The following is a 13796-nucleotide window of genomic DNA, read 5'->3' on the forward strand; positions in this document are numbered from 1 at the left end:
GAAATAGACATTAGACTTTGGCATCCATTTGTCCAGATACAAAGGAAAATGTGTTTGTAATGTTTTAATTCTGTGTGCATTGAGTTTAACAAAAAACAGACATTTGGGGAAATAATTAAACTGGAAATAAATAAACATGAATAAACAGTATCATTCACAGCTATATTGAAGCTCTAACTTGAACCCTTCTGCAAAATAAAGTCACAGGGTGCTAAAAAGGAGTTGCCTGACAGCAATCCATTTGGTGTGCTCACATAAATAAAGTTCCTCCTCTTCCCAAGTGGTGTCAGGATTGGGGATCTGGATATTTATCTGTTTCTTAAAGATAATATGCCTTTGTAGTATTCCACTGTGAAGGTCCATTTTTATTGTATCTCAGTGACTTCCAGAGCAAATCTGCTCAGTTTAAAAAGGAAATATTTTAAAGGGATAGATATTTTATATCACTTACAGCCCTGATATAAATATATCACTGACAGAACTGTGATCTGAGAGTCAAACTGGGTCCATTGCTTCCTGCACATATTCATTAGTAATAGAGCAGACCAGATCAGACCCTCCCTTACACTTGTGTAACTTTATTTCTTCCTGATAGTTCCCCAGTGATACCTGTAGCAGGTTTGCACATGTGTAACTCATTGGCACTTAGTAAGCCATTGGCTTTGCATATACATCTGCCAGGTTTTATATTAGAATTGGAAAGGGTACAGAGAAGGGCAACAAAATGATTAGGGGAAATCGAACAGCTTCCAGATGAGGGGAGATTAAAAAGACTGGGACTGTTCAGCTTGGAAAAGAGACTACTAAGGTTGGGAGATATGATAGAGGTCTATAAAATCATGATTGGCGTGGAGAAAGTTAATAAGGAAGTGTTATTTGCCCCTTCCCATAACACAAGAATCAGGGGGTCACCCAATGAAATTAATTGGCAGCAGGTTTGAAACAAATGAAAGGAAGTACTTCATACAACACACAGTCAACCTGTGGAACTCATTGCCAGGTGATATTGTGAAGGCCAAAACAATAACTAGGTTCAAAGACTAATTAGATAAGTTCCTGGAGGATAGGTCTATCAATGGCTATGAGCCAAGATGGTCAGAGATGTAACCCCATGCTCTGGGTGTCCTAAGCGTCTCTCTGCCAGAAGCTGGGAGTGGACAACAGGGGATGGATTACTTGATGTTTGCCCTGTTCTGTTTATTCCCTCTGAAGCATCTGGCACCAGGCTCTCCCAGAAGCCAGGATACAGGGCTAAATGGACCAAATCCGACCCAGTATGGCCATTCTTATGTTCTTAAGAAGTATTACTGTCCAGCTTACTTTCAGCTCTTCAGCGCTGATAGGAGTGAAAACTTACTGTTGTAACTGAAGTTGGTAATTATGACTCTAATATACATAAGGTCTTCGGAACAGGTCTGTTGATTAAGAAAGCTCCTTTTTTACACAGTGGATCCATGCTTTCAGATGTAATTAAAACTCAGTAAAATGCTGAGGACAGCAAAAGATTAAACAACTGTAGATTTATATGCAGTTATGTTAAAGTTTTATCCCTCCCACACATTTCTGTTTAGGAAGAGTAGAATTGTAGTTAAAAAAGAAAAGAAAGGAAAAAGGCTGGCTGGTTGATCTAGTGTTCTCTAGATTGTAAAATTAAAATTGGATGGTCTTTAAACGTACAGGTAACTTTCAAGGAAGTTAGTAGAATTTATTTTGCCTACATTTGTTATTGACTATTTATTTCAGGAGCAAACACATTTTTCTATTGCCAGGATTTCTGATGATCAGACTTGCATTGACTCTCTTAACCCCTCATATCTGGTACAAAATAAAACATCTCAGTGACTGTTCTGTCACTCCTTGTTTCCATGGATACTCTCTTTGAATGCAGTTATAATTAGCATGCTGCAGCCACAGTAGTTTGTCCTCTGAAAGAAATAAGAATGTCCTACGGAGGATACGCTGAACGGTCAATGCCAGCACACTTAAACTTAGGTAATTTCTTTGAACTGTGAGGTCAAGCTAGTAAAAAGTGTTCTGGGGCTTAGGAGTTTGGGTGAAATGTTAAACAAACCAGCTAGAGCCAGATAGACCAGCTACAGTTGTTGGCAATACTTGTAAATGTGATTTGGTGCCTTAAAGAAGATAGGATCAATCTGAACCCCAAGTACCCTTTGTGTGTCCCCTGGACTCTGTGAATGGCAGTTTTTGGGAATTATGTTCTGTTAGGGCTTCTGCAGGGGTGAAATAGCGATGAATAGTGCAAGACTACATTACAATGTAGCTAGATCATTTAAACAATCTCAGCTATTAAAATACATAGCTGTACAACTAAATTACTGTTGCATGACTGCTGAAAAATATTTGGTGAAATATTTGGTGAAAAATATTTACCAAAGTTTCAGAAAGTACAATTCGCCTTAATATTTTATTTATAGGCAATTTCTGGGTGCTCAACATGATAGTGAGTACCTCAAAACACCCCTCTGAGGTAAAGTATTATCTCTGTCTGTTAAATAGGGAAATCGAGGCACAGGGCAATTAAGTGACTTGCCCAGTTCATGCAGAGGAAGTGTGTGGAGGAGTAGGGAACAGATTCCAGATCTGTTGACTACTAGTTATGTATCTTAACCATATGACAATCCTTCTGCACAGAAGGCCCAGTACTGTAAGATTCTGAATGCTCTCAGCTCCCACTGAGGTAAATGGTAGTGAGGGCCCTCAGAGTGCCAGTCCATAGCAGATCTGCTGTAGCAGAGCAAAAGCTTTGGGAACCAGAAAAGGGCAAGCCTGAGGTTTATACTTCCAGAGTCATTTTCTTAAAGAGCAAGATCAGTTGCTTCTAACACAAGGTATGGTCAGAATTGGTTTTACTTTTCTGCACGGATCAGGCATTTCTTCCATCTTTCCTTGAAATTACCCCGTGTATATTGATGGCTATATGAGTACAAGTTCCTCTCTAAGAACTCCCACTCTTTATTATTAAAAAGAGCTGACAGAATGTAGGAGTTCTTGAGACAGCTGAAGTTTGTCAACTATCATGTTGGGCCGAATTCAGCTCCCATTAAGTCAGTGGCATGGCTGTCATTTACTCCAGTGGGAACAGATCCGAGCCCAATGTCTCATCTTTTAGAACTGAAGTAGAAATATATCCTTTACATTAAAGCCACCATCAGCTACAAAAGAAACGAGACCATTACTGTAGAACACTTGATATGCAAATATGTAAACAGCATTATTAAGAATAAAGCATATTAAACTAAAAGATAAAGTGCTTATGACAATGGTCTGACTAACTTTTAAGGTCCAGATGCTCAGTCTGTGTAAATCTATGCTGACTTACACCAACTGAGCATCTGACCCTAAATCTCCGTAGAGAAGCTAAAGGTTGAATAGGCCTCAACTCTAGAGTGGTCATTCCAGATCATGTTGGGATCATATTGTTTGGACAGAGTGGGATAGCTTTCACTGCAGCTGCCTTTGTTGTCCCTTTTAAGTGGCTAAATAGAGGACTTCAGTCTCTAGGGCTTCCAAAACCACTACATTTTTCTTTTTAAAGAAAGAAAAATAATTAAAAAATATTCAAGAGCATAGAATTATTTATTTTATATTCCCTCTCGCCTTTCTAATAGCAATAAAACTTCCTTAGCTTGTCAGCCAGTCCTTAATGTATACTGAAGCACCAGCTCTCTAAAATACCAAGGACTTTTCTTGCTGTTTCCAAAGAATAATATTGTATTACGTAATTAGAATCATGAGGAATTGTAAACATTCACTTTACTTAACACATGCTGTAATTTCAAAAGGGCTTGGGTGGAAGTAATCTTTCGAAATACTGCAACACGCATGCGAAATAAAATAACTCACATAGGGGCAGATTTGAGTAAATTGTTTCAGAACAGTACACCAAGATCTTTGGGACCTGAACTCACTGTGTGTGTTTGAGCAATGAATCACATAATGGGGCCTCCATCTTAGCTTGGGTCTCTAGGTACTTCCATAATAAAATGAAACAAAGCAAAAATAACTAAATGAGCCAGAAAGTTTGTCCAAAGAGGGCGGAATTGGTTGTAACATTCTCATTTAATTAAGTCCTTAGTCATAACTGCCAAACGGATTTTAGATTATATTTTAAAATGTCGTATTGGGGGTTTGTTAATTAATGGCTTTTGCTGTGAGCACTCCAGTGAACCAGTAAACAGATTGTATAATAAATATATAATATAACGTTTGGTCTTAATGACATGGAACAGCAATGAGCTAAGCTCTAATTCATACTACTGTATTTCTTCAGAAACACTGAACAAGTCCTAGTCGATATTTCTTTAGAGATAACTAGGTGCAGTCTGTTTGTGTGAAATTACACAAACTTAATTAAAGCAGTGGGCATTTCATGAACAAATTAAACAAGTTTAGGGCCAAATTTTACTCTTAGCTAAACAGGTTTAAATCTGTAGCAAGTCAGTGGCATTCATGCATAACTATACCTAGAAGCAGAATCTGGCCTTGAGTGTTAAACTAGATATGGGCTTGAATCTAAACCCCTCCTCATTTTAGGGTTGGCAATCCTCCAGAATTGTCCTGGAGTCTCCAGGAATTAAAGATTAATCTTTAATTAAAGATTCCATCGTGTGATGAAACATCCAGGAATACATCCAACCAAAATTGGCAACCTGACCTCAGCTTTTGATATGGAATTAAAACTCAGTGGCTTGGAGCCCATAACTGGTCATAAACACAATGAAGTTTGTATGAAGTGAGTCTTTGGCTGGCAGGAAGAAAAGCGTTTGACCCTTTAAGGGCTCCCTGTGAAACTGGTAGTGTAGGGGGAGGAAGGAGAAAGTTTACCTGGACAGAGTTGGGTAGAAGCAAGAAGCTGTTGGACCTGATTTGGTGGGGGTGAGACGGCACTCCCCTTTGAGCTGACTGGAAGGGGGGATGGTATTTGTACCGTGTGCAGTCCCAGAGAAACCTCTTTCAACTGGACCAGGTTGGCAGCACCCACCCTCCCACCGATGAAGTCTAAAAAAGGATTGGGTTCCTTCATGATCCACTATGGGCATCACGCTAGTCTCCTGTTTTTCCTTAGGGTCTGGGAAGGAATTTTGCCCTCACTGCCAGATTGGCTGAGATGCGATTGTTTTGGTTTTTTTTGCATTCCCGACAGTGAGTTTGGGACCCGGTGGCATGGGGCTGGGGGTTTAGGTTATAAAGTTGCAATTTTGTACATGAAGCTTGTGGTGGATGTCTAGTGTAGGTACTCGGTATGGAAGGGCTACCACTACTGGATATAATGGATTGGAAAAGGATGTAAAGGGAAAGCATTCCCAAAGGGAGCTGAGGAATGGGATTCAGGGTTCCTACATCTGGCACAGCAGGGAGCTGCCGCCCCTGCTTTTATAATCCCTTTACCCCTGTTATGAAGAGGGGGCAGCATGGTCCCAACTATGGGGTGGCTGGAAGCAGAGTGGGGATTGTGTAAATTATTAAGGAAACAATGATGATCTGTACTGTAGAGTTTATTGCCGGTTACTCCCAGATACAATAAATGAATAAAGTTGTGGCCAGATTAAACATATTCATTCCTCCAGTGTGGGTGGACAATTCCTGGTGATAGAAGTAAATGGTTTACAGATTAAAGGAAAAGGGCTGTAAACTTGAACAAGAATTCAAAGGCATGGTTAGATTAAATAACTAAACCCTCACTTAGGTATTGACTGGCCAGCTCTGGGGCTACTCCAAAGTAGAGAGGTTGCCAGTTGCCTCAGACTCCAGAGGAACAGCAAAACGGCATGGTCTTCATATGTGGATAAGCAGCATTGTGTTCTAGGACTGGTAGCAGACATTCACCATTTATGACCGTTCTTTCACTCCTTTAAAATTGTTCCCTAAAATAGAATTCATACAAACACATGTTTGGGATGATGATCATGCTACAGTAAAGAAAAACAGGGGCTTTAGATTTATTTCAAACACAGGGAAGCAGAGAACTTAGCAGGAAAATGTCCAGTCTGCTCAGGTTAAAAGTTAATTTGATCTTGAAAACTGTTGCTTCAGCCTTTTTTCTCCCTCAAAGAAAAATGTGCCTTCCTCTGCAGATCTAAAAAGATAAGCCCACTATATAGATTTCTGCAGCAGCCACACTGGACACAGGAAATATTGGCCTTGTTCCTTCAGCTGCCACTTGGTCTCAATGGAGGTTTTTATTGTACATCTCTTCATTAGAGTTAGAGAGGTTCCAGTTTTATAACATAATATTTTGGCTTGTCCACATGGAGACTTAGTGCATGGCAAGCTGCATTGTCAATGCATAGTGCGCTGGCCTGCCACAAATTAAGTTACCCTGGGGAGCTTGCTACCACACACTAAAAGTTCCATAATGGATCAACAATCCTGTACTGAGTGCGCTGTGGAACTGTTAGTGCATGATTGCAGGGTCCACCCGGCCAGTTAGTGCACTGCAAGCTAGTGAGTTATAGAGTCACACCCTAGTTTGCTGCACACTGTTTCCCTGTCGATAAGCAAGTCTGTCTGCTGAGCTGGGTGCTCTCAGAATTCTCTCTTGTTCAAGAAAGTGTCTCAGAATTCTGACCACATCTCTCTCTCACACACACAGCATTACAGTCTGTATCTAAAGATGCTCTTCCACTTCCTAAATAGGAGGACCCCGTTTCTGCTCCGCTGTCCTCAGAACACTATCCCATGGTTGAGGAAGCAGAAGCCTTCCTGGCGATACCATCCATACAGCCATGCATTCACCTCCAGGATGTGTCTGTATTACTCCAAGAAGTTTTATTTCATTTTCCTCCTCTTCCACAGTATAGAATCATAGGCCTCTTTCTCCAGGTCATTTCATCCCTCCCTTCCTCTGTCTGCCTGAGAAAGCGGGATTACTCCTAACAGAACATTATTCTAGTGTATTGTCCCTTACTAGTTTCAAAATATCCCATATGATGCTTCTAATAATTTTTTTTTGAGTTTAACAATTAAACTGAGTTTCAAAGGTGAAAGTAAATTGTCAGAAGATAACAATGTACTCTGCACAAGGCATAAGCCTTAATAGTAGGGACCAATCTATGAAAATATCTTCAAAACATTTGAGGCCCATATTTTAATCTGTTTTTCAAATTAGTGAAAATAATGAGTTTTGCAGTAAGGCGACAAGTAAATTCAAGATTTAACTATTTGGTTCTCTTGTTAGATCCATCTGTTTGCTCTAAATGTGCTAGGGTTGCCAGGTGTCCTGTTTTTGACCGGAATGCCCGGTTGAAAAGGGACCCTGGTGGCTCTGGTCTGCACCACTGACTGGGCTGTTAAGTCTGGTTGGCGGCACAGCAGGGCAAAAGCAGGCTCCCTGCCTGCCTTAGCTCTGTGTGGCTCCCGGAAGCAGCGCCACTCCCCCCTCCAGCTCCTATGCATAGGGGCAGCTAGGGGTCTCCACATGCTGCCTCCACCCAAGCGCTGGCTCTACAGCTCCCATTGGCCAGGAACTGTGGCGAGTGGGAGCTGCGAGGGCAGCACCTTCAGACGGGGCAGTGCGCAGAGCCACCTGGACACGCCTCCATGTAGGAGCCAGAGGGGGACATGCCGCTGCTTCTGGGAGCTGCCTGACGTAAGCGCAGCCTAGAGCCTGCACCCCTGACCCCCTCCTGTCCTCCGAACCCCTTGGTCCCAGCCCAGATCCCCCGCCCGCTGAACTCCTCGGTCCCAGTCTGGAGCCTCCTCCTGCACCCCAAACCCCTCATCCCCAGTCCCACCCCAGAGCCCGCACCCTCAGCCAGAGCTCTCACTCCCCGCACCTCTGCCCCAGCCCAGAGCCTCCTCCTGCACTCCAAACCCCTCAGCTGCAGCCCAGAGCCCGCTTCTGCACCCCAAATCCTTAATCCCTGGCCCCACACCAGAGCCCTCACCCCCTCTGCACCTCAACCCACTGCCAAGGCCAGGAGCCTCCTCCCTCACCCTGAACACCCCATTTCTGGCCCCACCCCAGAACCCACACACCCAGCCCAGAGCCCATACCCCCTCCCACACCCCAATCTCCTGCCTCAACCCAGAGCCCCCTTCCATACACTGAACCCCTCAGCTCCACCCCCACAGCCCGGAGCCCCTTCCTGTATCCCAAACCCCTCATCCCTGGCCTCACCCCCTCCCACATCGCAACGCACTGCCCCAGCCCAGAGCCCCCTCCCACATCCCAAATCCCTCATCCCTGGCCTCACCCCCTCCCGCATCCCAATGCACTGCCCCAGCCCAGAGCCCCCTCCCGTATCCCAAACCCCTCATCCCTGGCCCCGCCCCAGAGCCCGCACCCTCAGCCGGAGTCCTTACCCCCCTCCTACACCCCAACCCCCTGCCCCAGACTGGTGAAAGTGAGTGAGGGTGGGGCGACTGAGCGACAAAAGGAAGGGGGATGGAGTGAGCAGGGGCAGAGCCTTTGAGAAGGGGCAGGGCAGGGGTGAGGCTTTGGAGGAGGGGCGGGGCAGGGGGAAGGGCAAGGGTGTTCAGTTTTGTGCTAGCAGAAAGTTGTCAACCCTAAAATATGCCTTTTTCAGAAGTTGTTTAATTTCAAATTCTCTAATCTCTCCTTTTCATTGACAAAATAGTTTTAAAAATACACAGACATATTAATTTAAAATTCTTAGATTTAGTAGTATGCTTAAGGCAGTAATGACTCTTACAACACTTTTGCCTGTCACTAGTTGTTGGTGCATGGTTCATTTTTCACTGCTTTGGAAGAAAGTATAATAACAAAACAGAATGAGCTACATCCTATTCCTGTTGAAATCAGTGGTAAAACTCTCGTAGATTAGGTTGAGCTCCCACTAAAGACTTTTTTTTTTTTACAACCAGATACAACTTTATTTAGGACTTTTCCATTTAACAGTGTATAATTTTTTTTTTAAAACTCATCCATTGTGTTACTGCTTTACTATATGGCAGGATGTTGCTTCATTTAATGCTTTGCTATTATCCTTGTTAAAATATTTTTTGCACCTGTCATATCTGGCCTGAAGGGAATGTCGTATTTAATAATCTATATAATCTATAGTTCCTGCTCACTTATCCTCCTAGATTATTGTGACAGAAGCCACTAAAGTTCATTCTCCTGATTAAGCTGATATGAATGATTTGTACATTTATTACAGACGGGATCAGTTGTAACAGTCATTATTCTTAATTAATTTTTTAACTTTTAAATTGTGATTTTTGCATTTTGAGGAGTAAAATCTACAGGCGTAAAGAACGACTCTGGTGGTGTGGTGTGTGCTTACACTGTTGAAATAACAGACCTTCCACAAAGGTCTGAGGCAGCTTACTCTAGTGTGATAAAATTAAAACTAGTTAGTATCACAGCTAATATATCTTATTGTTACAGCAGTATAGGAGCCCCAGAACAGAGAACATCAAAGAGGAGGTAACTCAAAGTTCCTCAAAGGCAGGTTTGTCTTAAGCATATGAGACAATACTAGAATCCTGCTTGGATATCTCTGGAATTGGATTGGCCTGCAGTGTTTGCATCCCTAATGGACTTGCTAGAACAGTTTGAGTCAGCAAAATCAATGCTCTAGGCTTGGTAGAGAGACAAGATGGGTGGGGGGATATCTTTTTATTGGACCAACTTCTGCTGGTGAGAGAGACATGCTTTCAAGCTGCACAGAGCTCTTCTTCAGGCCTGGGACACGTACTAAAAGTGTCTAGGCTTGGTAGTCCTCTATATTATGGCAGCTAGCTGGTACAGAGGGACTGAATTCCCATGGAAGATATGTGTTGATTTTCAAGGGCTTAGTTTCAGTGCTGTTTTTAAAAACTACTTTTTATAAGGCTTTGATTCCAAATACTCCTCACTGGTTATAAGAACTTTTGATATACCTTCTGTAAAGCACTACTCTTACTGTAAACTTCACATTATCTTGAGTGTGCTGAAAAATGCTTATGAGTGATTTCCATACAGAATAACCCTCCATCCCCCACCAGATTGAATGCAAAATAGTAATTCAGTCAAGTGGTATTCTAAAGCTGAAAAGTACAGTTTGAATGGTTTATGAATAGCACTGCAAGAGACATTAAATTACAGCCCGTATAACTACGAGGGCTATGAATACTAGATACATAAAACACTTTTATTACCAGTTACCTATAAGGTTGAGCAAAATGAAAATCCATCTGCCAGAGCAGGCTTCCAGCATATATTGCGCAGCAGGATTATAATATATATGTGGAGGAGAAGAGTTTGAGATTCAAAATGGAGAAGGATTTGAGGGCATGTGATTTAGGAAAATGTGGAGGATTACAGGACATATGATACAGGAGGAAAGGGATTACAGTGCATGTGATGTTGGAAGACACAGATTACTGGAACATAAATTGTAAACCCTCACACATTTTATTTATATTTTAATCAGAGGAACTCCCTGGAGATCTGCTTTTTAACAAGGGAATGCTATCTTAACAGAACAGTCATTTTAGCAGAATTAGAAAGGAAGTGCGTAGTCTGTTAGCTAAGATGATGGAAATGTTATCATGCAATAACACATGGACACTTGTTACCCTGGGGTGTTAATATCTCATATTCCAGTTTAAGAGCCAAGAAAATCCTGCTTGTTAATTGCAGTTTTTAAAAAATATATATACAGAAACCAATTATGTTGGTAAAATATGATGGCTGTAAAATTGCTAGCTAATAGTGATTTTTTTAAAAGATTTTGAATAGATTACTGAATTCTTTGCAATATTTAATGTCTGTCCAGAATGAGTTTGCTTTTCCTCTCCTTTTTAAAGAAAGTGGGTTAATGTAATGCTCAGGAAGGAAAGCCTAGCATACACAGACAATGTGGAAGCTTCCCCTCACCACACTGCCAATCCAAACTGGCAAAGCCCTTTGCTATCCCAGCCCAGAGGCTCTTCAGAGCTGAGGGCATGTCTACACTTACCTCCGGAGTGAATGATCCAGTGGGGGTCGATTTATCGCGTCTAGTGAAGATGCGATAAATCAACCACCGAGCGCTTTCCCGTCGACTCCAGTACCCCACCGGAGTGAGAAGCGTAGGTGGAGTCGATGGGGGAATGGCAGCAGTCGACCTACCGCAGTGAAGACACCACAGTAAGTAGATCTAAGTACTGTGTTATTCACGTAGCTGAAGTTGCGTAACTTAGATTGATTCCCCCTCGCGCCTCCCCCCCCTCCCCCCAGTGTAGATCAGGCTGCACTGTGATGGTTTAGTAATGAAGACAAATTCTCACTTGAGGCTACAAAACTTATTTTAATGTGCAACCTTCTCAAGATCCCAAGAGGTCAGACTGGGGTAGTGAGCTACGGATCTCTCATTTACTTAAGTACTGTATTTGGAGCCCAGTCTTGCAGCTGTTACTGATCTGAGTAGCCCCTCTCTGAATTCAGTAAAACCAGTCTGAGTCTGGGTTGCATGATCAGTCAGTGAGGGCCCAATCCCGTGAGGTGCTGAGCGTCTCCTGAAAAGTGCTAGGTATGCAGGCACTCAGGATTGGGTCCTTTATTAGCAGTAACTTCAATTAAAACTAAAATATCCTTTAGTTTATATCCCATAGGGCATCCTGTACCTTACTCTTATAAATTCCAATCCTTCCCAGCACTTAAGTACATACATAACTTTAAGTTTGCTTTGCTACATTTGGTTGGGGCCATAGGCAGATTCTATCTCCCAGTTCACCTCGGTGTGACATTGGATAGGTCATTAATGTACTGCAACCACTTGAGGAAGACATCAGCCAAATTCAGCACTTGGAACAACCTGCTCAGAAAATAGGCTGGCTGGCTCAACCTGGGCTGTGAGCACCTGGGCACTTAGAAGATCAGCCTTTGCCCTCTGCTATTCAACAGCAGAGTACTGCGCTCTGTCTGGTGTCACTCGTCTCACACGAGGCTGGTCGATGTAGAGCTTAGCAAAACTATGTGTATTGTTACTAGGACTTTGCATGCGACTCCATTGCCACCATGGCTGCCAATACTTAGTAACGTAGTGCCTTGCCATATTCGCCGTTAGAAGGCGTTTGTCATGCTGCTGTCCAAGATCAATGAGAACAGCAGCCCAGCTTTGTGCCACCCACCAGCTCACCTGTCTTCTAGATGCTCTTTATGGTCATCTGCTTGGCACAACAAGTGGTTAGCAATGACAGTTGTTAATCACTCGCTCGTCGCTGACCCAACTGTCTCTCCACCAGGTTTTGATCTGCCAAGGGATCTCTGCCAAAGCATCTCTGAACTGGTTTCAAGTAGGACAGGGCAACTGTGTGGCCAGTCTGTATACATGATGTTTTCGAATGTCCCATGATGCAGCTGCGGTCAACTTCAGAAGGTCACATATCCTTGATGAATGCCCACTGACTTATTTCGATGTAGGGCTACCGGTGCTCCATCTGGCTGATAATGATGCCCTCAAATGCCTGGGCATATTGCATATGCTCTGAGAGAGATCCCCCCGATCTTGCAAACAAAGATGGAAATTACTTGGGTGCTGACATAACCTACTCTAATTACAATTTTTCTTTGGGACATTTATCAGATGCTACTAAAGAAGTTCTGTTTCTTATAAATACCTTTTGAAGGTAGGGCATTTCCAATGGAAAATATATGGTGGTAGATTCAGCAGACAGTTACAAGGCTGAAGAGCTCATTTTGCTGCATTTATTTCTGCTACTGATTTCTAGAAAATTATCTTGCTAGTTTCAGTACTTTGGCACTGACCAGCAGCACTTCTCAGGTTTAAACTTGGTCAACTGTTGGGAGAGAGAGAAACTCCAGTTATACTTTTATCCTGCTTGCCCATGAGATTCTGTTTTTTGTTTTTTAATATACATTAACATAAGCATACCCCATATCCATGCTGCACACATGTGTATACTCTGTCAATTTATAGGGAGAAATTGGAGATTAAAGTAGAACTTGACCTTCAGGCATCCCATGCAAATATTAAGACTTTTAAACTAATAAAGTAGCACTAGTAGTTTCAGCCAGCTGAATATATTATGATTTTATTGTTTAATGTTGTCTTCAAGTATAAGGGATTATATTTAGTGCATAAAATTGAGACTGGGGCTATAAAATGCTAACTTTCTGTGACTTTTTTGTTAAATGCACTTCAAGATCATGAAGAATGTTTTATTTCTGAAGATGGGAAGGAATTGTCTCGTCCACTGATAGGAAAACAAGTTTTTCTTTTTTTGTTTTGTTTTGTTTCTATCTTATCTCATCTTTTTGTAGCTCATTTAAAAATATCTTTTAATTGTTGCATAAAAAAATAACTATTCTTAAAATCTTCTTCCCCACTCTTGATTTAACCTGTTGGTCTGTTTTCTGGAGGCTTCTTCCACTGCAAGTCTTGTCTCTGAGAAGTGTATCTTTACTCAGGCCACATCTCAATCTGCTAACATTAATTCGTCCGTCTAAACAGAGTTTTGCCTTTAGACTTAAGTGAGAGCAGGATTGGGCTTTTCATGTCATTTGTGTGCAAAGTTTGGAGAAGCTGTCAGAAGTGGTTATGGCAACTCGGAGAAAGACTTTCTTCCCACCTAGATAATAATACTCATGAGCCTGAACCAGAACCTCAGATTTGACAAATTCCTACATTTTGGGTCTGTCAAACAAATGAATTTGGTTCCCAGTTTTGCATTTTCAGCCCATTTCTGATCTCACTGGGTGTCTGATCTCACTCCCACTAAAGTCAATAGCAGAAATCCCACAAAGGGAACAGAACTGGGCTGGATTTGTAAGCCGCTCTCTTGAACAGGATTTCTTTAGCTTTCCATTCATTCCATATTGTAGA

General features: G+C 42.2%; 1 protein-coding gene across 7 annotated transcripts in view; it reads left to right on the forward strand.

The window, feature by feature from the left end:
- SLC44A5 (solute carrier family 44 member 5) overlaps positions 1–13796 on the forward strand; it is a 179283-nt gene that overhangs the window by 49566 nt on the left and 115921 nt on the right. The gene's annotated exons all lie outside the window — the stretch shown is intronic.

Source organism: Chelonia mydas, chromosome 8 (assembly GCF_015237465.2).
Source record: "Chelonia mydas isolate rCheMyd1 chromosome 8, rCheMyd1.pri.v2, whole genome shotgun sequence".
Taxonomy (NCBI): Eukaryota; Metazoa; Chordata; order Testudines; family Cheloniidae; genus Chelonia; species Chelonia mydas.